Source organism: Sylvia atricapilla, chromosome 2 (assembly GCF_009819655.1).
Source record: "Sylvia atricapilla isolate bSylAtr1 chromosome 2, bSylAtr1.pri, whole genome shotgun sequence".
Lineage (NCBI taxonomy): Eukaryota > Metazoa > Chordata > Aves > Passeriformes > Sylviidae > Sylvia > Sylvia atricapilla.
In genome coordinates, this window is record NC_089141.1 from 102,031,069 (window position 1) to 102,056,510 (window position 25,442).

At 41.3% G+C, this 25,442-nt stretch overlaps 1 long non-coding RNA gene across 1 annotated transcript; it reads right to left on the minus strand.

The window, feature by feature from the left end:
- Nucleotides 1-945: 945 nt before the first annotated feature.
- On the minus strand, nucleotides 946-10,923 carry LOC136374629 (uncharacterized). Its single transcript, XR_010745939.1, has 3 exons — nucleotides 10,281-10,923; nucleotides 9,896-10,033; nucleotides 946-1,020 (listed from the first exon to the last, which is right to left on the minus strand). It is a non-coding gene; the product is annotated as an uncharacterized lncRNA (long non-coding RNA).
- Between the last annotated feature and the right edge of the window lie 14,519 nt (nucleotides 10,924-25,442).

Sequence of the window (25,442 nt, forward strand, 5' to 3'; positions counted from 1 at the left end):
TTGTAACTCATACCTCCAGTCAGACCAAGACTTCAGACTCCTCTCCATCCGACAACAGGTCACACAAAACACACAAGAAAGGGACTTACGTGCTCCCTCCAGGGACTGGAGTCCTGCCCAGAGGCTGCAGTGAGAGACTGAAGGTTTTCAGGGACAGTTGAAGGTTTTCAGGAACAGCTGTTCTTCTTCCATCTAGACCCACAACAGGACAGGACCAGGAGAGCATCCAAGGTCTCAGCAGAACCAAACCTGCAGCTGACACACACAACAGATGAGACAAGTCTTTGCCTACTGCTGTCCTGGGTCTTCCTTTCCTGGGCCTGGGTCTCCTCCTTAAAACCAGTTCTGGTGCTGTTCACAAACTTTAGGATCCTTTTTTTAACTAGTAGACAGAAAAGCCCAGTTAATGGCAGGCCATTTCTTTATATTAGGAACTTCAAAATTAAGTAAGAATCAAAAATTAAAAGCACTGCTAGTGTCTGTTAAAAATGTCTAGACTTTTTATTTCTTTCTCTGTTCCCTTATCTGACCATCTGTGCTGCTTTGAGAACAGGAGTTTGAGTTGTTTTCTCCACTGTACCCAGTGAAGTGGATCCCAGTAAATCTGCAGGCCCCTCCTCACAACTTTTGCCCTTTGCTATGTAAAAGAAATTATTTTAATGAAGTTATTTTAATGAAGTTATTTTAATGATATATTTAGGGAACTGGTAAATCCCTTACATCAGTACATGTTGCTATTTTCAATCTTGAATGCAACCACCAAAAGAAAAAAGAGTCCAGAAAGTAAAATATTTCTTTGCTATCCATAAATATTTTTATTATTCCTAAATAGATTTTCAATTTTTATCTGGCAGAAGCTAGGAAGGAACAGTAATGATTTCTCTTCAAAAACGAGAAAAGCTTAAACACTTATGAAACAAGGTTTATGCCTCCAAAGGGGTGCTCACTCAAAACGCCCTGTGCCTCAGTGTGAGCAGTTACACACCTTCCCATTTGAACATCTTCTCTGATGGGCCCCATCTAAAAGAACAGTCAATCTCTAACTTGGACATTCATTAAATAGAAGTGAGGAAATCCTTTTTATAATGCTGTGCATAGACACAGAAAATCATCTCTTGTGTATAATTGCATATGACAATTCCAATTTTTTTACATGTATGTTTATATATATAAACACTCATTTATTATATATATATATGCATTTATATTGACACATAAATTATAGAAATAGGTTATTAATGACTACCAATAACAATACTGCTGCATATTCAGGTGGCAAATGACTTCAGAAATCTCCAAGGGATGTTATCATTGTAACAATATTGTTCCAATACTGTTTGAATAGAACAAGTTGACTGGAGAATTGCTACAGTCAACTCACTCCTCATGTGGAGATTTACTGACAATATAGCCCCTGGTAGCTTTCCATGACAGATCTACAGCTGCACCAGCTCTCTACACAAAAAATATGAGTAAAGTCTTCAAATCATGTGAAGGCTCACAGCATTAAAGCTAAAATCTGAAAATATGTTATGGAAATAGTAAATATTTTAACAAAATGCAGTTGTGTAGTAACTGGACTGGTTCAGTAAGTGCTTGATGTAGTCACATACACATGCCTATCTGGAGATCTCTGTCAGTCTAAAATTAATTTGAGCTTTATTAAAAGATTGGAACATGAAAACAGATAATTAAAGGCAATGGCAAAAAGTAGCAACTTCTTAACTTTTCGTTTCTACCACTATGACCACAAACTAGTAGCAGAATTCCATCACTGATCTTACATTTGAAATCACTTAGACGTTACCCACAACCCACTGATGTAGTAGCTGAATGCAAAAGAAATAAGGTGAGGAATAATTAAGCAACTTATAATACATTACTGCTATGCATATGCACAACATGGAACAAAAAGAAATCGCATTGGCAAGAAGAACACACAGAGACCTAGTGCTTTTCCTGAAAAATTGTCCAAACTACTTCCTTTAAGTAATACTTGGGAGCATATTGGGTTTTAAGGCCAATTGTTCTCACATATTGAAATTGAGGGAACATTTACTTTCCTCATTAAGTCAGAGCTATAATCCGTAAGACTGACAATAAAAATATTCATGGTACTATGTCCAATTTTCAGCTGATTATCATCCTCTGCAAGCAAAGCTTGCAAAAAGCAAAAAAAGCTTGCAAGCAAAGCAAAGCTGCAGGAAGCAAAAAATTGAGTAACTCATTGAAAAACAGACCAACCTGCTTTTCTCTCACAAACTAAAATGTCCATCTTTGGGAACACACTGGAAAATTTAACTAAAAAAAAAAACGATATTTGTCCATGATCTTCTCAGTATATGATCTACTTCATATATTATTATTTACTTGAAGTAAATTAACTTAAGCACTGCCAATTATCAAGTCTTTATTTATTGAGCATCACTGGGCTAGTGCCCAAAAAATCCTTATTTAGCTTGCAAGTCACAACTCATTTTAAAAACTTTTGCAAGTCTGTCCTGTACTTCTTATAGAAGGTCAAAGTTGTTCTTATACAACTTTCCCATAATCATGTAGCATTATTAACTTGACAGAACTTTTGGTGACCAGTCCAACCACTCATCTGCAGTGTGGCTCATTTAATCTCTCGTTTAACACATTTAAGTGTGTGACATTTAACCTCTGCCTCCTCTGCTCTGCAGCTCCAATTGCTCCTCCAGCCAGGCCAAGACCAGCATTTCCCACAAAACTGCAGTGACTTTCCCTCCTGGGGGCCAGAGAGGTCTCCAGAACCACCTGCAACACACTGGAATTCTCCCCTCAGCTTAGAATCATAGAATCAACTAGATTGGGAAACACCTCTGAGGTCATTTAGTTCAACCATTAGGGTTCTTTTTGCACCAAGTCCAGACTTTTGGCCTGAGGGTATGAAACGAAAGGTACTCACAGATTTTGGTAGACTTGCAGTGAGGGAGACCCTAAGCATTTGGGAGATTGTTAAAGAAGTATCACTCTGTGCTTTCCCTTATCTTCCTCTCTCACTCAAGTATCTGCAGCTTGACAAAAGGCAGGATAATTGGTATGAAATGCTACATCTTTGCTTATGTTTGTTAGGAATTACTGCCCAAAATTTGATATCCAGAATTCAGAAAAATAATGAGGTGACTTAAGTTTCCCTCATTCCCTTTTTCCCTTTTCTTTTTGATATTCCAAGGAGTGCAAATAACTCACTGGTTTTAAGAAATCAATGAAGACTGTCATGTCCCTGCAAGTTAATGAATGACATTTAGACTTTCCACTATACAAGTTTGAATATCTGATTGATTTTATGCTGGAGAATTTAGTTTAGGCAAGCAGTACTGCTAAAGTCTCATGCATCAAAAAAAGACAGACTTTCATTTGAGATCTCCTGAAAAACAGAGTGAAACTGTCCAAACTCTTCAAGTACACTCGGATTGCTTGACCTTGCAGGGGAGCTACGTGTATCACCCAGGGAAGTGCAGCGCAGAATGAGACTCTGGTTCCACCTCTAAAGCCTCCACTTTGCGACACCCTTCCATATGAATGGTGAAAGTTGTCTTAGGAATGAAAGTACAGATTAAAAAACAAGTCCAAGATGTTCTCAGAACAAGGGTGTTAGTAGCACAGCAGTAGCTAAAGTTTACAAACTGTGCCAGCAGAAATAAAAGCAGTGCACAGACACATCAGCTAGAAAACTTCCTGGGGAAATAAGCTCGGCAGTGGCTGAAAAATTTGTTCAGACCTTCAACACATTAGAGCAAAACCACCCCCAGCCATGTCAGTGACTGCAGGTCACCAAGAGCTACAGCTTCCTTCCCAATACCAAACTGAAGGTCTCACTCAACTGACCAGTCTACAGCTAAATCTCACCACCAGATTTAATTCTGAGTTTTAAGATTCATTCTTTTTTTCTGACATTTGACTGGATTTTCTCACCTTTTTTATTAAGGAGAAAGTTGGACTTGAGTTTTATATTACGACAGCACCCTTCCCTGAGACTATGTGCTGATAAACAAGGCTCTGCAAGTTCCGTAAGCATTTTTTCTTTTCGATACTAAGCAAAGCAATAACAATTTTATCTGAAGAACACAAATACACTTGAGGTGACCAAAAAAGAGAAAACAGCTTTTTATTACCTGAAATATTCTACAAAGTTGTCAACAAAAGAAGAGTGTGTTGTCTGAAATTCACATCAGTCAATAAGGCAACAATCATCATTTCAAATCACTCAGGAAAAAATATGTTTATCTGTGGCTGCTTTTATGAGTGGAAATTAATTCAGCCAAATTTCAGAGAGGAATAAATTGCCTTTTGTCAGAGCCACCATAGCCAAATCATTATTGCTTTCTGACTTCTATCATGATGTCAAAACCCAGAATCTCACATGACATGTGAGTGCAGAATCCCCCTCCCCAAGGAGAGGATATTGCATACAACCAAAGCCAGCCTCTTCCAGAGCTGCATGTATTCACATCTACCCTGATTCGGGTAAAAAAGAAAACAGTTCAGGGTGAATGTGCCAGCTGAAGTCCATGGCAAGGTGTGCTGCTGCATTTCAAATGAATTGCAAGTGGCAGGTCAGTTTTACCAAACAAGAAGGGAGCCACAAGTGTTACACCTCAGGAAAGCACAGGTTATGATCGCCAGATCAATACAAGATAAATAACAGTGTATCCCACACAGCCTGTATATCTTAAATCAGTGCTGCCAAACAATGGCTTTCGAAGGAGAGCTAAAAATGACATCCAAGGTTTTCATGTGGCTTTTACTTCAGTGTGAATCCATTCAGCCTGGGAAGACATAAAGATTCTCTCAGAGAATCTGCCCTTATCTAACAGCAGCATTCCTGCTTCACCAGGGCTGAGGACACTTTTAATGCATCTGACCAGCAGGGTCACTCAGGCATCCCTTCCCACAGAACAGAGCCCTAATTTGATGAGTATGCAGAGCATAACATAAAAGCAAATCACGACAGCTTTAGACCCTGTGCCCTGCTCATCTCCCCAAGCAACTCCACTTCTGCTTTCAGTGACTAGTTTCCAAACTTTTCTGACAAATGAGTCATTACCTACCCACCCATGATTCTTTTGGCAGAAAAAGAAAGCCTTGTGCAATATCCATCACTCTGAGGGATAGCAACAATAACTAAAAAACAGCTATTACCAACAGGGCACTGCTCACAGAGAGCAAGGGACCAATGTACAAATCCATATGCCAGGCTCTCCCGGGCTACAGCATCAGCAGACCACCACCCAGAAACCTCCACCTCTAACAGAGGGGCAGGGCTGCCTCCCCAGGACCCCCCATGTCAGATTTTTCCATGCTGAGTGCCAGAAAGCCAGATCTGCAGGAGAGCTGGTTCGACACTGCAGCCCCACTGCTGCACACAAAAGATTCCCAGAGAATGGCTGAGGTCTCCAGTTATCCTAATACCACTATTAACAACTACTTCATACAGCAAAAAAGATTACTTTTATGCATTTTTCCTGAACTTTTGAAGGAACCATCTCCTAAATACCACCTTTCCTTTGAAACTCTGAGTTTACCCAGGTAGAATCTCACTCCATGCCTACCTCACCCTGCCTGACTCCACTTTTCCCACCTGCATTCCCTCCCACTTTATTTTCTCTACCATCAGTGTGCTCCTGCTTAGAACCATTTTAAAATTTTCATGTTAGTTCTTTATTAAGTATCTCGATCTAAGTTTGTTCTGTTGAAAAAAAAAAAAATAGCATTGAGTAGGTCTGTTCCAACCCAGGCCATTCTATGATTCTGTGGCTGTATGTTTGCAATTTCTTCTGTAGAGTATAATCTGTGCTGCATCTTCCTGTCATAAACTGATAGAGGCCATATAAGCTAATTAAAGGTTTTTGCCCTTTTTCTTCTCTGTGTTTTCTCAGACACAAAGTTCTGATCTTTTTGGTAGCACCTGATTTTTATGGAAGACATCTCCTCCAGATAGACATTCTGGAATCAGCAGCAATAATTTCTGACCTATTATGGGCAAATCAGCAGTATTAAGTGATCTTCAAAGCACTTCTGTAGATGGTACAAAATGTATATAAGCTGCTCCATTGGCAAAATTATCTACCTTCTGGTGCCATTACACAGAACAGCCTAATATGCATAATTACAGTAATTATGCAGAGTACAGCACAAACAAAAACAAAATTATATGCTGCTTCACACTGGCACTCTTTCAGACAGAAATTCATTTTCACATTTACAGTATTGCAAATATGGACAACATTATTAAAGCAGAATTTGAACATAATTATGCATACCAACTCTGCATTAAATTGGTGTTTTCCATCTTCAGTAAGTTGTAGGTAGCTGTTGTGATGTCTTTTGATAGTACACTAAACCACCTAAACTTTAACATGTAAGTCCATCTCTGCTTTTCTTTCAACAGTATCACTGAAAGTATCACAGCATCTGTAACCACCTGCTGCCTTCAAGCTAACTGACTCTGCTGTCGCATACAGGACTAGTAGGAATTGCCAGCCAGGAAATCTTAACTTTGGGACAAAACAGATCTAAAATCACATCTTCAGGAAATTCTAAAATGAAACATTATTCCTTGTTTGGAATTTAAAACATACCTTTTTAACTAAAAAAAAAAAAAAAAAAAAAAAGAGAGAGAGAGAAAATATTTTAAGCAGGATGGACAGTTTCATTTCAGTTCAATTATTTTTAAGCAAGACAAAAACCTGGAGGCCAAGGTCTGAGACTTCCTACACTTCAGTAACAATCTGCATGAACACAGCTCTTTCCAAAACACACATCCCCTCTATCCTACGATACAATTTCAAGCTACTGTTATTTTATGCATATATCAAAGGAGAATCCCTGTTGGACACAAGACTGCTCTGACTTCGGGCCTGCCACATTGGCTGGGAGGTATCCCAGACCTTTTCCTGCTGTCAGCCCCAGCAGCTGGGCAAGGCCCCGGGGCAAGAACAAGAGGGAGATGAGTGAGTATTTAAGTGTTAAGGGTACCTGGAAGGGACTCATCAAGCACCAGAGATAAGACACTGCTGTGACTGAAAGAGTATGAAGAACCCACGTAGACAAGCAGAGAGTGCTTGTAGTGCTGAGGTGTGACTGCAGGCAGTGAGCTGCTGCTGGCACAGAAAACCTGCACTGGGAGACTCAGAGGCTGGGAAAGGAAGAATAATGAGTGGCCCAGTTAAACCTCCAAGAAGGTCGATGCCAATGGCAATTTTGGAAGTCTTTCTCACCTGTTTGGACACCAGCTCTTGAAATAAACCCCGCAGCCCCCCGGGGCTCCTTGGTTAGCTCAGTTCCTCGGGAGGCTTTGGGAGAATATCTCAGGGACAAGACAAAAGATCCAAAAGAGGCTCTTACCCCGGGGTTGGTTCAAGACGTTTATTCTCAAATGTTTCCAATGGAGTGAAGAAGGGAAAAGAGAGTTAACAACGAAGAACAGGGCTTTATCTAGACTCCTGCTCAGGGAAAGATAGCTGGACCTCAGCCAATTGGGTCAAGAAAGGAAGGAAGGGTCAAACCACATGGTTACATGTTTCAGGGGTCCTGGGGAAAAAGCATTCCCCAGAGAAATACAACACGTTCTTTCACGAATGGTTTAATCCATTCAGGCTTTTGATACTTAGGAGTGGGAAAATGGAGAAAGAAGGATCATTGCAAGGAAGCTGCTGAGGAAAGCAAAACTGTAATTTCTTAGAGGATTGAATTAGTATAACAGTTTTCTACATTGTCACATTATTATGACCTCCTTCAGCTCAGAGTGGATGCACTGGAAGACTTAAAACCAAGAGCACCAGGAAACGCAAAGACGGCACACGTGAGAGGAACCCCCTGAAGCCCCGCTGTGGGTCAGCAGGGACAGGGATGTTCAGACTTGTCCAGACTGGTCAAGCATGGGAGAGGCAATCAGCCAGGCTCCCTCAGCCACTGCCCTGTCCTGAAAGTCCCATGTCTGAAGAACCATCTGATCAAAAAAGCACTATTTCTTTCCGTATATTCCTCTAGTCAGCTCTGAGTGAAAACTAAAATGCTAACATTTCCTAAGGAAACAAGGCCCTTAGTGTCTGCACCCAGGACTGTTTGTCTTTTGTTGTGTCTCTTCTCTGACCTTTCGTGAGCCCATTGGACAATTTAGATCTAATAAGACAAGCCAGAAGTCTTACAGTCATTAAGTTCCTACACATTTCCTGAAAATAGGGTGTGGGTGGAAGAGAAAGAGCTCATTAATGCTGCCTGTGGGGGAAAGGCTGGTGAACAAACTCCCACTTCTTTAGAAACCAGATTGCACACAAGGGACAGAAAGCAAGTGATTTTGAAAATCTCAAGTGTGGGGAAAGCTTGAGGTCTGCAGAGGACTCAAACAAAAAGATCAAAACCACAGAAACAAACACAAACTTTCCTTCTTCATGTGTTTTGACACTCAATCTTACCATTGGGGGTAATCCAATCTATTTTAGTTTCAGGACCTGAAAAGAGAAGGGGACCAGATGTATTTGTGCTTGGAGTCTAAGTGTGGAGACCTATGAGCCCACATAAGCTTCATGCAGGAAGGAAACACTCCTCAAATAACATGAAGCTGACATGTTTTTTTAACTGCCTAGGACTGGGGAATTGATATCTGCAATTGCTGATAGTAGGGACCATTGATAAAATTGATGGAGCCCTGGTTGTCTAGTGGCATGCATTGCACAGGTAAGGCAACAGCTGACAAGAAAGGAAAAGAAGGGTTTGGTTACCACAAAACAACTTAAAACTAGGGTGAAAACTTTATAATCAAAGTTGTGGTTCATGTATTAGATGGATATTCTGCTTCCATGTGAAGATGTATCCAGATGAACAAATCAGTTCTGAGTCTTTGATAAAATTATTTAGTTAATCACATTTACAATCAGATAGCAGCCAATTTCTTCACTGTTAATGGGGGGGGGTGGGGGGTTGGATATATATGTTAGCAACTTACATTCTGTGTGGTCTCTGACTGGATCTCCACCAAGTACAAGGAGTCAACCCTTCACTTTTCTTGGCAGAAAATATCCTACAGTTTTTCCTAAAGTTCAAGCCTCAATTCTCATCCCTACAGCACTCTGACTATATAATAATCTTCAAATTGTCACTACGGAGCTATGGCAATTGCTTGGAGACAATGACCTAAAGCAGCTTTTCAAACATATTCTCTTAATCTTAATAATCACAGAAACAACACATAAAAAGATTGAAGTATTTTAAATAGAGCAGAGGATCTTTTAATTTAATTTCTTTAATCAAAAGATTTTCCAAATGTGACCATTTAAAAAGAAACATTTCCACTGCAAATACTTGAAAAATAAAATTCATTACATAGAACGATTTCAGCTTCTGATATTTTATTTCCATATCTGATTTGTTTTATGGGAGTGTTCTGTCCAATTTTCTTTATCCTATGGTGTTTTTACAATGAATTAATTTTATTCCCAGATCAAACCACCTCCCTAATAAATTCATTTTTCCTTTTGGATGCAGCACCAAAGTAAGCACACTCAAGCCAGTCACAAATGAAGATTGCTCTGAGTGGAACTCACATAGTCCAAAAGTCAACTTCTCACTGTTTGCAGGGGTAGCAGGTTGATAAATCTGGAATCAAAGCCACTTCCCAGGAGGTAAGTTGTCTGAAAGTTGCATGTGACTTTGGTTTTGCAGAAGGACAAAAAGCTAAGCAATGCAAGGAGCCCTGTTTGATTCATGAGAGAGAAACCCCCTCCAGAGCCTCCTTCCCCTACAGGGGACCTGGGCTCTGTTCTCTGCCCCAGTTGCCACAAGAAGATCCTAGCCACTCACTAAAAATGTATTCTAGGTTCACAAAGTCACAGATTGGCTGAGTTTGGAAGACAGATCATCCAGCCCTCACCTGTGCTCAGAGCAGAATCAAAACAAGACCATTGCTCAGGGCTGTGTCCAGTTAGGTTTTGAACATCTCCAAGGGGTTTTGCCTCAGGGCACTTCTTCCTTGATGTTCAACAGTAGAAGAATTGGTGCACTATACAACCTGTATCAACAAATTTCATAAAAGCAACCATCTCTCCCTAAAACATCACATCTCTTATTAAACCAGAATGGTCTTTTTTACTACTGCTGCTATTGCCACTATAAAATTTCAATTTTATTGTTTGGACTTTAAGAATAGATTTTACAGATTCTTTACAAGTAATTAAAATCTCCTGCCTCTTACCTCTGCATATTTGAACAGATTGCCTCATACATTCTCTAAAACCATTATTAATCACATTTATTACCTGAAGATTTAAGCCTTCATTTGAGAGATCCATATAGAGAGTAAGGAGGTACTTTTGGAGAGGAACATTTCTGAGCTGTGTACTTCTTCCATTAATCAAGGCACCAAAGGAAGGATCTCCACCAATACAGCTGCACCAGTTATCAGAAGGCAACAATCTTCCTTTAATGCCTGTAAAGCATTTCTTATTTAACAATATCAGCTAATTAAATAATCAGAGAAGCATATGTCTATGGATTATCAGAGAAGTACATGCCTATGGAGACTGCTCAGTCCCAGACACAAGTGTGAGGATGTGGGGTTTTTTCTTCTAATAAGTATTGAAGCTAAACTCTTCCTTAACTCTTTATCTTACTGCTCATTTGAATTTCTCAGAAGCATTAATTTTTACTCTAAGAAAAGCTGTGATTCAAATCCTTGCAGCTTTGCTGATGTTCAGATTAGATTTCCTCGTGGAGCAAAGTGTTCCCCAGGACAGCTCTGCTTAGCAGGATGCAGGGTTTGGTATTTGTGTGAATCAATCCAGACCATTTCAGGGTCACTTTTAGCAAAGGAAAGCCTGCCTGTTAAGACCAGATAAGAGTGAGGTCATTGATTTATTTTTTCCTCATTATCTGGCAAGGTTTCAGTTAAAGCCTAAACTCATTATCTCTGTGGAAATACAAACACAACTTGGTCCCTTGAAGCAAGTTAATTTAGTTTGAAAACAGTTAGGGAGTTACCTTCTGAATTCAATTAGCTAATAACTCCTGATGGGTAAAGGTCACAGAAGAGCAAGGCACTGTGCTGGTTTAAGTTAAATGCAATTCTAGGTAATATCAGAGCAGCACTTTTCCCCTTCTTACTGAGTCATGGCTGCAGCTTCTGGCCACCATCTCCAAATTCTCTGTCAATAGAGAGACAAATTTATGCCAGAAGGGATCACCTTCAGGGATGAGAACAGCGGCAGTACCTTTGAGGCACAGCTCCTTCAGTGTCTTCCCTTTGTAATGGAAGTAAATCAGCAGGGGAAGATGATCCCCCTTTCAACCACACTAAATAAAGCCCCTTTACTCACCCATGTTAATCAAAATAATCTGTGCATTAAAATCCAAATCCCTCTCTCCAGCAAGATGCAGTCAAACATAGGATTCACTTTCTATTCCCAGCTGTAGAGATGGTTCCTGTAAGGACTGATGCTGTAGGAGAGCCTGTGTTTCTGCAAAAGATATGACACTTGTGGATCACTCATGGAGCACCAGCTGCAAGAGGCTGTTTCAGGCTGGGCTGGGAAAACATTTCCAGCTTAACATCCAAGTTAGAAAATAATGCTATGATAGAAACACTGACAGGCTTGATCACAGTATAATAACTGTTGGTATTAGTACCATAATAGAGGGGAAGTAAATGGTGGAAGGGCGGCACATTTTAATTGTTCTCTCAAGGAAACACCGGGCTCTGAACTACCGTAGGCAATCACGAGCTGCAAGCAGTTCCCTCTTAGAGAAACAATTTTTCATTTTATAATGTGAAAGCAAATTTCTTGCCAGTATTACCTCAGGTCATTAGCTATATTGTAATTCTTGTGTTTTTCCAAACTGATTTCCCCCTTAATTTGATTTTGAGCAGCTGATTAAATTTACCCTCCTTGAAGAAGCAGACATTCAATTTAACTCTAGTTCAACATTCTCCTGGTATCAAAATGCAGTTCTCATGGTGACACTTCTAGCTACAGAGTAATTTTGTCACCGCTTTAAAGGGGTATTCTCTAACCAATGACAATACATTGGCTTCCTCCTGCACATCCATGTTATACACAAGCTCAGAAAGCAGAACAATAAACTGTGCAATAAAAAAGGTACTCTTCAGACAACTACAAATCATTGCATTAAAGGATGAAGGAAAACCCAATGCAGCACTGGTATTCATTTTACTTACCTATCCCACAAGGAACCAAATTCCATACCCAGAAGAATGGGAGCCTCTGATCCATTACTGTAGTCTCCAGGGCTCTTACCTGGTCAGGTGGCTGACCAGGATCAATGAGACCTTCCAAACACGTTCTCTTTCAGGACTCTGAGTGGACATCCAGGCTGGGTGTAAATTAAGTAGGGATCAAACCTTGGGACCCTGTGGGTCTCTGAGATATTTTTAAAAACATTAAAAAAAAACCAAAACATTAAAGAGAAACATTATGCAGGAGAATTCTACTGGATCAGATCAAAGGTCCACTTAGTCCAGTATTCAACCATTGACAGGAGCCAGCAGCAGATACCAAGGCAAACAATTTTTTTAAGGGGTAACCATGCAGTCATTTTCTCCGCTTTCTCCTCCCCACATCCAGAGCCTGCCACGCAGGCAGCTCCTCAGGCACAAATGTCATCTTCTTGCCTATTAGTCCCTGATAGATTTACTTTTTCTGTTAATTCGCCTGATTGCTGTTGTGCCCACCTAACCTCTCAACACCCAGCAGATACTGTGAGACTGGTTCTAGTTTCATCATACACCACAAGGACCAAGTTAGCTGTTGTTTGCTTAAGCCACTACCCAGTAATTCCACCTGATGTCCTTTGTTTTTGTTCTGGGAGAAACGCAAACAATCATTTGCTACTTATTTTCTCCGTGCCACTCATGATTTTAAACACCGCTATCACATGCCTTTCCACCTTCCCTTTTCCCATCTAAAGAGTCTATCTAATCAATCTCAATTCAGAAGCTGTTCTTTGTGAACACACTTGTCAGGTTTCTCCGTCCCCTTTGAACACTGGCATACCTTTTCTTAGACGTGGAGACCAGAACGGCACACAGTAATCAAGAGGTGAATGCACAGCAAAATAATTATTTTGTTAGCTGTGTCTTCCCTAGCAATTTCTGACAATCCATTTGCTTTTGAGCATTGCTCTGCCTTCAGCCAACATTTCTTCGAATTACTGACAGCTAATTTGAGCGCTTTTCCCTGAGTCACAATAGGTAGTTTAAAGCCCATTTCAGCATCCTACAGTCAGGTTTATTTTTTCCCATGTGCGTTATCTTGTGGTTATTGGCACAAAATGCAGGCTGCCATTTTACTGCAGTGCCACTCACCATGTTTTTAAAAGTAGATTTTTATTTTTCCTACCCTGAATAATTCAAAGAAGCATCCAGCACTATTTAGGACATTTTCCAGACCACTTTAGAATATGCCAGACATCACAGAACTCAGTGCAGATCCCTGTGGGATTCCACTAGTTATCTCCCACTGAAATACCTGACTGTTTATTCCTACTCCTCACATCATTTCCAGCAGGGAACTTTCCTTTCATCCTGCTACTGTTTTGCTTCTTTAGGATCTTCCGACTGAGGAGCTTATCAAAAGCTTTAGGAAAATCTGAGCACACTGTACCAACCAAATCACCCTAATCCACACTCATGTCAGCGCTTCAGACAAAGAGCAGTGGATTTCTCTCAAACACCATTTCTCTCGACAAAAGCCACACCGACATGTTTCCAAAGTCCTTTTTAAATACAGGTGACAAATTGCCATTTTCCCTTTCTGTGCTACAGTAGATGTGTGGGGCAGAGGTGCAGGAGTTCCTGTCCCACTACTGAAAGTTGGCTGAATCTGAGTGTGCAGTGCTTGCAATGACCAAAACTCCCTCCAGCCCTAACCATGCAGACAAGGCCATGCTTGCCCTTCTGAAGAGTGCCAAGCACTGCTTCTTCCCCAGGGATTCTCCATTCAGTGCCTTCAACACAGTCACTTTACAGCAGCAGAATCCCTCTCATCATGACTCTCCACTAACATTCCTGCTTTTGTCTGCAGCTGCTCAGTTCTGTGAATTACTTCCACACCTCTGGCACCCAAAACACCCCCACAGAATAACCTTTCCCTCAGCAGCCAGACCTCTCCTGCACCCAGGCTGCACTTTCCATGTGAAGTCTGCCCTTTCTGGAGCTCACAGAGGGGGCTGGGATCTGCTCTCACCTCTGCCTTTCTCCCTCATGTTCAGCCATCCCTAAAGAAGAAGACGTGATAGAAGTATCTTTTAAGGTTTACAGAAATTCTGAATTAAAATTCATGTGGGTTGCCCAGTCAGGAAAATTTTGAACCCACAGAACTATACCGGTGCTTCCTTTTGCAATCAGAGATTAAGCATCTTAGTGTTATGGCTACTCATGTAAAGCCTGAGGCATTAATTAAATTAATGTAAGTGACACAGTTTCTCTAATAACATTCAGCTATTTGACAACAGACCTGGTAGTTATTTCAAATTGTTCCGGTTATTCCAAATGAAATTCAACTATGCAAACAAACTTGGCTCCTAATTTTACCTGGTTTTATATTAATAGACTTATCTTATTCTTATCTTATTCTTATCCCTTTTCAGATCTTTCATTTAATGCCTTGGAAAACATAAATGTGCACATTTCAGTGGCAACTTAGCTTTTCAGAATATATCACAAGTCCTTAAAGATGCATACATAAAATCAGTAAAAAAATCCACCAGGATCTTAGGCACTGCTTTGCATGTATGAGATGCTATCTGTAGAAGAATTCAATCAGAAAATTCATTACAAAATGTGAGAAATGGCCCAGAACCTCCAGTCTAGTGTATGCTGAAATTTATGAAGTAGTGTTAAGGGAAAATTGTTTCCAGAAGGCATCAGATAAGATAGCAAACATAAAGACTTCCAAAAAAGGAATTAGAAAACAGACACACAGTGATGTCCAAAATATACCTTTTTAATTCCAGGTGCCAATGCTCTAGTTAACAGGTAGATCTGTATTCACTCATGTGAAGCAAGACTAGGGATTATAAATGTTCCTGTCCCTGAAAACAGATAATAGTAATGGAGTATTCTCTAATGAGGAGGTGAAACTTCGCAGTGGAAGAAAATATTAAATTTGAATTTTTTCACTGACACACTTAGGTGTCTCTGTGCATACATGTACATATAGAGGCCATATGAGCTCTCAGAGCATTGTAAAAACACAGGCCTAGAGTTTCTCAGTCTTTTTAATATTGAAAGATGAAACAGGTAAGGTGGCACTACTTTCCTGTTGTGAAACACCCTCAAATGTTTTCTTTTACATGAAACGTCTTTTGAGCAGGACCACTTAAGTCCCTGGGGCTACAGGAAGTACCACTAGGCAGTAACTGGTATAATTTAACTGGTATAATTTAAACTGCAAAATTTGTGTACAAAAAATCTCCCTCCACAGCACTCCAGAAGCCAGAAGGACACATGTACAATTAATATTTCAGGACTTAGAACTCATAAAGAAAGGAAAATTCAGAAACCATAGATCCCAATCACATTAGGACAATCACTGCACAGAAACCAAGCCTGAACAGTTCCCAGCTAATTAAAACCTAATAACCATAGCAATGTTTCCAGCTGTACATGCTTCACTAAACATTTAACTTTTTCCACTAACTTTCATTTCATATATTTTAGCAATATTTGTGTCTCTTGATGCATTGCTGATGCTCAGATTCAGTTCAGCTTTCCTAAGTCTTTCTTCCACATTAATTTCCTCAGGTGCCTGAGTCAACCTTTCAGAGAGGATGTTCCTCCAAACCCAAGCCTTGTCCAGCTGTTTTGAGGTATTTAACCAGAGCAGCAGCATCCACTGGGCTGAGCTGGAGCAGGGTAATGCCAGACTTGTCCTGGTGATGCCTGTAACCTCTTCTTCACCCAGCCTCTGACAAAAGCCCTGACCCTGCTGCATCTCTCATCAGCAGTTTCCAGCTGGGGAAGGGAAGCTGGAAGGAGACCACAGCAGGACAAGCCTGCAGGCAGAGCAGGGCAGCTGTTCAGACCCCATGCACTCTGCCCCTACAATAACCTCATGTAAGAACCACAGCCAAATCTGACCCATAGCAAAAGGGTCCTCCTCACTCTTCAGCTTTCAGCCACCCAAAGGCTGAGCGCAGTTGTTCAGGAACATCACACTATTTGCTTGTTTCCCCAGAGTCTTTCCTTCAAATGTCTCACAATTACATGGATGCTCATCTTTCATTTAAAACAACAGCCATCTGGGGCCTCAATGGAAACCCAGACATGTGAATCCTACACGAATGCCAGGAACCAGAGAGGTCCAAAGGTCTCCAAGTCTCTTACTGCTACTGCTTTCCATCTTCCAACCTCTCAGCATCTGAGTTTAGCAACACTGCACAAAAGTCCAAGGCATAGGACTCACCATTTCTCCCTTCCAGGCTTGGGGCTGTTATCTGGCTCACTCTGGGGAGTGAGGGAAGAGGGAACATTTTGGCTGGTCTGCTGAGAAGCAATCCCCACTGCCCAGCAGAGCTCACACTCTTCAGTTGTGGAACCACTGCTGTAACCATCAGCAGGTTTCACATCACGAATGTTCAGGCTAAAAGCAAAAATCTTTAGAGTTTCTGAAAAAACAGACAGCCCCTGTAGCTCCAGATAGGACAGACTTGTTTTGTTTGAGTGGGTGCAGAAGGATTAGGTACATTTACTGACCAGGCTATATGTTCTGTCATCTGGAGCCTTCTGCTTGCTCTTTGTTTGCAATTCTTCTAAGAAACACTTCTGTGAGGCAGGACATCCTGGTGACAGTCTATCCCTCCCTCCACAACAACTTCCACACCAGCTTTCCTGCCTTTATCAGAAGCACCCAGGAGACCTGAGATGGGAACAAGAATGCACTAAAGCACAAAGTGGCTTGGGATTATAATGAACTACTGACCCTTAACAAACAATTTGGTAAATATAAACAGTGGTTTGCTGTGGTGCCCTATTCAAGTACATCCAGGCACAGGAAGCAGGTGACTCTCAAGGTGTACTGCTGCTGCCTGGGGAGGAGCAGAACACAAAGCTCATGGCCCAGCCAAGCCTCTCAGTATCACTGCCAACTTGCCAAAACAGTTTCTGGATGGATTTCTAGTAAGAAAACTGACCAAATGGGTAACAAAAATGAAATTACCAAAGAGATTACGTCACGTACTTTTAATGAGGCATTTTTAAAAGGAATTATTTCTGGCTAAACACCGAGAGACTCCAGTCTGTTGGTAATATGGCTGCAGACTCACCAGGACAAAAAGCATCACATCAGGCCTTTGAGAAATGGCAGCAAATGTTGCAAACGACCTTGAAGTCTGCTTTCCTACAGGATGATCAGGAGATACAGAATCTGACCTTTTACTTTTTTTCCCCACTTTTTTCTTTTTTCATGCTGCTTGTTTCATTTCCATTAAAAATACCATCTGGCAGAAAACTTATCTCAGAAATCAACACCCAGGTCTAAGAGAGGAACTCTGCTCTATGAACTATTCTGTGTTATCAGCTTTCTTAACTGGCAACTTCAGCTCACTCAGTAGTCGCTCACAGCAACTATTTCAAAGCGTAGGCTTGAGGAATAATCCCTTGCAACAGCTACTTGTGCAGAAGGTCAATACATCATTTCATATATCTCAGCAACATTTACCGTCTTCAAAACCTTAGAAAGTTTTTAAATCTTTTTTAAAATAGGGGGAATTATTTGGCATCACCTCCCATGCACTGAATGGCAGAGATGACACAAATTTTGACAAGACAGCTGCAGTTGTGGAGTGATTCAGATATACTTATCCCTATGTCCAGCGACAGGCTTTGGGTCATGCCTGGAATGGCACAGGGAGCATTAACTGTGCTCATGCAGAAGCGCTATTTTATTTTCAGATTACACAATGGTGTGAACCAACCCGTTCCCCTTTTCATCACTTTAGACCCCACACTGAGGAAAATAGTCAGAGTATTCTGGCTCTCATTCTTGTATTATGATTTAAGTGTGCAAGGTGCACACTGTGCTTTATTTTAGGCTTCAAGAGCAGCAGAAAAAAGAAAAGCAGCTGCACCCGACTGTAGCAGGTATCACTATTTTCTAAACATTTTTGTCCATATTTTGATTCTGTAATGGTGAATGAGATTGTAAGATATAAACATATAAATGCTTTTCACACAGGTAGTATACTTCAAGTGTACTACCTAGAGTACCTATAGTATTCTTGAAATCCCCATGCTTTCACTTAAGAATTTGTAAACATGCAAACTTCTCCAAACCTCTAAAAATTATGCCTTTCTTAAAGATTAATAAACGTGCAATAACAAATAAAACTCATATCTATGTACTATGGGCTTTTTCCCCTTTAATCATGGGAAAACAACAGCACTAGATTTCAAGTTTATTTGTGGTTGATCAAATGTTTACTCTTGCACAGAGGCATGGCTTCCCAAGGCCACTTGGAAAGTTGACAAATCAAAGCCGAGAAAGAGCTTTGACTCTAACAGGAGTTATTTCAGTATCAACCTGAAGTAATTTACAGTTTACTACACAACTTATATGCTAAATTAGACTATTGAATTTATCTGAAGGAGACTTAAGACATACACCTATGGTCCAAGGAACACGAATATTGGGTCCATTTCACTTTCAATTACTAAGAAATTTTGCTTTGCAAGGAAACCTCCAGGTCCTTGCATTAGACCAAACAGGCAAGCTAAAATAGTTGAACCTCTGAAATATTTGCAGAATTGAACTGAGATAGGTAAGGATGTTACCATTAAAAAGGTAAAGTCTTCATTTATTTACAGCGATTCTAAATGGAGCACAGAGTTTTTGGAAAGAGCAGAGAGGAACCAGGGTCTGTGCACTCCACTCTGATTAGTTGAAGTAGAGATGGCAGCTTTCTGGACTGCCTCCTAAACTCCCAGAAAACTGTGTGTAGCTAGCAAAAAAGGAAGCAGGAACAAAAATCTAGCATTGATTTCAGTACTCCATAGTGACCAGCTTTAAACTCATTTTCTGTTACACATCTTCACCTCTTTCATCAGAATTTTTATGGGGGTTTTTTTTATTATATTTTCTTCCTTTTCAAGAGACTACTGTAGTATCACCAGCATCTTCACTGTCAGACTTTATTCGATAGAGTAAACTTACTGAAAAATTATATAAGCCTGATCGTTGCAACAAGTTCACAGAAACTGGGGTTGTTTGTGAAGACTGAATATATATTTCAACTTGCATTTCCTACACCTGTGGATCTTGTATTTTACAGAAGAAAATACCAGACCCCCAGATTTTATGGAAGTTCAGAGACTTGGAGAATAGATGACTTCAGTTTCTTTCAATCGGTATAACAAGCATCGTACTGCCATCTAGTGAGCAATGTAAAAGCGACTGACACATCAAGGGGCATAAATATTTCTCATTACAAGCCATTTTTCTCTTTCATAAGTATAAATAGAAGGGAAAAGCAAATTTAGGTATTGAACACTGCTAGAAAATAGATAATATAAAAAGCTTTGCAGATAAAAGTGAAGAGGCAGAGGCAGGCCTGCATAACAAGAGGAGCTGGGAGGTCTTTATGACCACATTATCCCAGCATCCTGGGAATGCAGCCTTCTCTCCTACATAGGTCATGCTTCTGACACCCATGCTTCTGACAGCAGCGTCTGTTTTTTGACAATAGCTAAATATTCCATTTTCCTTCACTGCCCAAATACAAGGCATGTAGCACACCCATAAGCTTGAGCAAGGCTTTAGTGGCTATCCATAGAAGAGGAATCCCCCAGGTATCACCAATAAACATCAGCAATATCTGTCTCCATTCTGGTTTGAGAGAATAAGAAATCAGGTTGCCACAGGGCTTCTTTCCATCCCTGAGGCTGTGGTTCAGGCACCTGCAAGGACAAGATATAGCTTTACTTTGTCTGAGCAGAGAGGTGACAATTTTTCCCCCTTTTCCCAAAGGCAGACTGAGCTCAAGGCTTGGAGCAGAGTGCTCTAGGCTCAGTTCAGATCTGAGCAGAACCAAGGGTGGGACCCCGAGGGCAGGAGCCTGTGAGCCCCTGTGAATGTCACTGACGGAGATCACGACACTTGACACAGTGGGGTTACTGCTCTGTGGGTGATGGTGTTTTGGTCAGCACCACCAGATAAAGCTAGCGAGGTGATTTTGGCTAGCAAGCTCCTGGCTGTGATGGTCTCAGAGCACAGCAGCAGCATGCTGCCAACAGCAGGCCCAGCGTTGGCTTTCCAGCACAATTCCTCAACTGTCCTTCACAGTTCACTAACTTGTAGAGAACAGCATATGTCTAACAGGTGCTGTTCAGCACTGATTTTCTCTGTCCTCGTCAGTACAGCTGTCCAAAAATTGTACTAGTGCACAGAGATGTTCTGGGCACTTTCTTTGAATACATACTTGCTAAAGGAAGAAAAAATGAGATAGAGCATAAACACACTTTTAACCCACCCCCAGGTGACAGCCAAAGGTCCTGCAAGGACTACATAATTTGACAACTCAAGAAGGTAGTTTCACAGTGTTTGTTTTTATTCACAAACTTGTAGATTCTGTCAGCACTTACAGAGGCAGAAGGAAGCTTGGAACAGGAGGTGCTTTAGAAACCATACTCCCCCTTCACCCAGTGACTAGCAGTACCAGCCACGCTTTGTTGTCATGCTCAGTCAAACACATCAGTAACGTGCTCTGCCCTGTTCCTATCACACAGGCCCTGCAGGGTTTCTGACACCAATGACATAGGAAGCAGAGCTGACTGGAGGAGAAAGGGAAAGAAATGAAGCAGAACTTTTCTATGGCAGGTGTGTTTGCAGAGGAAAAACATAAATTCATCTCTAAACACTAATGTATTCCCCAAAGGTAGGCTGCAGGAATAAACATATCTGTGATGCTTCTACAGTATAAAGTGGCAGATTTTACAAAGTCTATGTTTATGTTTACTCAGTCATACTGCCTCCACTAGCTGACAACACAAGCAGCAGTCAGAAGTCAGGATGCAGCTCCTGTTAAAGCAAATGGCACCACCCAGCACTTCTCAGCCTGATACACTTTTTCTTCAAGGCCCCTCTGCAGTCAGCACACACACAGTTGACCCTGCCAGTCAGGCCTTAGCAAGAGCCAAAGAGAAGTCATCTTCTCTAATTGTTAATTTTAATTATGGTCATTCTGTTCCGATCACTCTCACAAAACAGATGTTTTCTACCCTCCTTTCTACAGCAAAGTTTCCTATGCTATAGATTTTTTGTCATGCACAATGAGCAATGCAATATATTTGTTAAAATGTCCCTGTAAACCATGAGGAGGATAAAACCAACTGCTAGTTTCACCAGCACAATATCGAACATCTGCTCCATCTGTTCCAGGAAATGGTGACAAGTACCTTGCTAAAATATATTACCCTAATTTTTCTAAGATATTTTTATGTTCGGTCATTTAAATTGCAATGAGGTAATTTTATCACCAAACAGAACCTCCATAACCACTTCTAAACTGCTTCAGTAGCCTAAATCACTCCCTGCTTCCATAACTTTAGTGCCACCATGGCAATGACATCCTGCCACTACCAAGCCCTTTGTCAAAACTGAACGTTCCTCACGGGCCTGGATACAGCATGACAGGAGGAATGCTGCCTGAGTGCAGTGGGGGAAAGGAAGGATTTAAGTGATCTCCACACATCCTAGGCCTTCCTAGCTTCAGATGAGCTGCATGAGAATGAATGTAGCAGTGTTTCCCTTATCACATTTTAACAGCGTCACTTATTATTAACATTTTATTTACCAATAAGCACAACAATCAGCATTCAGTCAAGTATTTAATCACTGGGAAAAGAAAGACTGATGTCTATTTTCTCCATTTAGACACTGGAGAGTGATATATATTTGGATTTCATCTTGGATTCTATTTATGAATTTTTTTCATTTTTAATCACTTGCAGAAGTCTCGAGAGTCTTCTCAACCAGAAAGTCCTTCTTGTTGCTCTTTTGAACTCCGTTCCATGCCTATATATACTTAATCACGTATGAACCTCAAATTAGTGCTGTTAAACTAACATTATATTCTGCAGATAAAGCCCACTTTCGTCCTTCAGCATTTTCTCCACTCACAAAGAGGCCTGTTTTTTTCTGGGTTTACTGCATTGATTTTGCTGGTTTTCTCTCTCATTTGGAGATACGTGGGAATATCTTTCAACTGAAGGATGTTAACATTATGCAAAGAGCATACCTTGCAACTGCTCTCTTTTTTTCAACCTCATTGTATGCCTACCTTTCAAATCACTGTCATTTCCTACAGCTCAAAACACCAGCACAAAGAAAAGCAAGACCAACCAAAATAACTTTCTCTGTGAACTCACAGAGGCCATGACTGTCATTTTCTTATGAGCACTGAGACTGAGGAAAGCTTGATATTAAATTCAGTGCTACTAGAGTTAGATCATGCAAGACAGTAAACTATCAACACATTTTAGAAAACTTAAATGTAAAGCTCTTCTGATTCTGAGATCAGTGGAAGTACACAGATTGTTTAAGTGCTTTTTTCCACCACAGCCAGAGTGCTTAACATGAGCAAGTGGGTTTTCTTCATCCTCCTTTTAATGACATGACTTTGATAGGGGAGGGGTGTCAAACTCAAAGAGCAGCACTGAAAAGAACAGGTTCTATCCTGCTTTCTACACTTTGGGAGGTATAAACAGAGAATGGCCACCACCAACGCCATGTGAAAAAAACAGGACAAGGGAATCTCATGTGCCATCAAGTCCATTTCCCCTTTAGGCAGACAGTTAATACAATTTTTTTGTAATTCCATGTGGGGTTTTTATCTTTTTTTCTGTTAGAGCTGGGATTAAATGCTCGAGAGACAGTGTTCATGTTCAGACTCAGATGTTTATTCTGATGTATAGTAGAGTCTCACAAGTTGTGAATTCTACCTAAAAAAGGGAAAAATGGCTCCATGTCTATCTCTTTACAAGGTCTTTTAAGGATAAACTGTCCAATTATGAAATGACATCTACATTATTTTTACTTTTAACCCAATAACCAACGACCTATGGTCCACAATGTGGATTTTTCTACCCAATTACAAAATACCACCCAAACCCATGAAGAAGAAGGTGAAAAAGGACAGCCTATGCCCTAAATTCTCCATCTTGCTTTTTATATATCACTATATTCTAAAAACTTAAACTCTAAGTTTTCCACCATTTGACATTATACACTTCTATTCAAACTAAACACCCATAATCTCAGTGCTATCACTCAATTTTGGAAGCTTTTTCCATGGCCTCAGGTCAAATGTAATGTTTTCTTGAGGGTCAGTGCCTGACAGCACCAAAAGCCTAACATTCTCCAGGGTTCCAACAATTCTGCACATGCTGATCAAGCCTGGTAAATATGCAGGTGTTTTGCTCCCATACTCATCAGAGGGTTGTTCCAGAGCCTTACACTTCTGACCCTCAGTAATCTTCAATCCCTCCCTTCAGGTGGGCAAATGTGCCCAAGGAAGACTATTACAGTGGCAGTAAGGATATGAGTGGCATGACCCTAACTTATAGAACCTAGACTGGAATTTAAACACAAATATCACAAGAGATGGGAAAGAAAAGGAGATCTTTCTGGAGAGAAGTCAGAGCTTTGGGAGAAAGGAATACTAAAATCATAGGTTAAGAAGTCCAAGCACGCCTGCAAAACCTTGTTTCTCCCACTCCTGTGAATTTTTTCAAGACACAACATATAATCACAGGTGCCTTGCTAATCCTTTTCTTCTTTTACAGAGCCTTTATTCTTCAAAAATGGTCGTCAGCATTTTCTTTTGCCTCTGTTCTCTACAGGACTGTTTTGTATCATTTGGGAAAAAAAAAAAAAAAAAAGAGAGAGAGAGAGAGAGAGAAATTGTACTGTCCATTCTGACACAGGTACCACACCATCCTGAAGCATTTATCACAAATCACCTGCAGAGACAGGCTGCAATGCAGACATTCCTGACATTGTCAGTCTGGAGAACTTTCACTGGACCACCAGTTTTCCTAGAGGATGACATCCACAGTGCTCAAAGCAGAAAAGGTCAACACTTTTGATAAGAGACAGCTCCAGCTCTTTCCCACCCTTACTTTTAAGGACCCTGAGTACAATTTAACTGATACACTTGACAGATGACGTGACCTGTCTCTGTGCAATAGTTATGCCTAGTTCAACCAGAAATTGTGCTGCAAAGCCTTACCAAGTGCTTGTCACAGCCTACTTCCTGTCTTCAAAATCTGGTTATTAAATGCACTGTGGAATTACATTTTATTTATGCTTCTCTGTGACATATGTAATTGTTTTGTGATATGAGCCACAATCTATTCAACACTGAGAAAAACGACCTCTCACAAGGCAAACTTGAACCAAGGCACCTGGGTCACAAAGGTGATCACAGTGCTGGAGCATCCCTTCTGCAAGCGTTGAGGTTGTTCAGCCTGGAGAAGAGAAGGCTCCAGGGAGACCTTAGAGCAGCCTTCCAGCACCTAAAGGGGGCTTATAAAACATGGGGGCAACTTTTTAGCAGGGCCTAATGTGATAGGACAAGGAGTAATGGTTTCAAATTACAAAACAGCAGATTAACGCTAAATATAAAGAATTTTTTTTTTTTTTTTTACAGTGAGCGTGGCAAAACTCTGGCACAGGTTGGTGGATGCCCCAACCCCAGAAACAGGACTCTGAGCAACCTGATGTAGCTGAAAATAACATCATCATTGGAAGGGGCATTAGAACAGATTATCTTTAAAGGTCCCTTCCAACCCAAACCATTTTGTGATTCTGTGAATTAAGGCACTCAGTTTTTCATTTCTGTCTAACCACACTCTTACACAGTCACCAGGTGCACTACCATGGTGCCCACTCATAGTTGCTGCCCAGCTGGTAACAATTCAAGGTTCGGGCCCGAGGCAGTGTCCCTTTTCCACATCCCCTGTGGGCTGGGATGACTCTGGCAGACCCGAGGCCGGAATGCACCGGCCGCGCTGGGTGTAGCTGGGCATGACCGCGAGCGGCGCCGTGCCCACAGAACCCACGCGGCCAGAGATTAGAGATGACAGCAGATAGGAAACCTCTCACAATCATCGCTTCCTTCTGCAATCACACACACGTACTTTTCTCCTCCTTCTCTACACACGTACGGAATTCCCCGTTTCCTCCGAGGCCGGAGCCCCGCAGCGCCGCCGGCACTGCCCGCGGGCTGGGCCGGGCCCGGGTGGCCGTGCCGGGCTGGCAGCCGTGTTCCGGGCCCGGAGTGACCGTGCTCGGCCCCGAGGGGACAGGGATCGGCGCCGTGCAGGGCGGGCACAGCGCAGCCCCTCGGGCCCCCGCCCGGCTGCCTGAGGCGGCCCGGCCATGCGGCGGGAGCGTGTGCGGGCCAAGCTC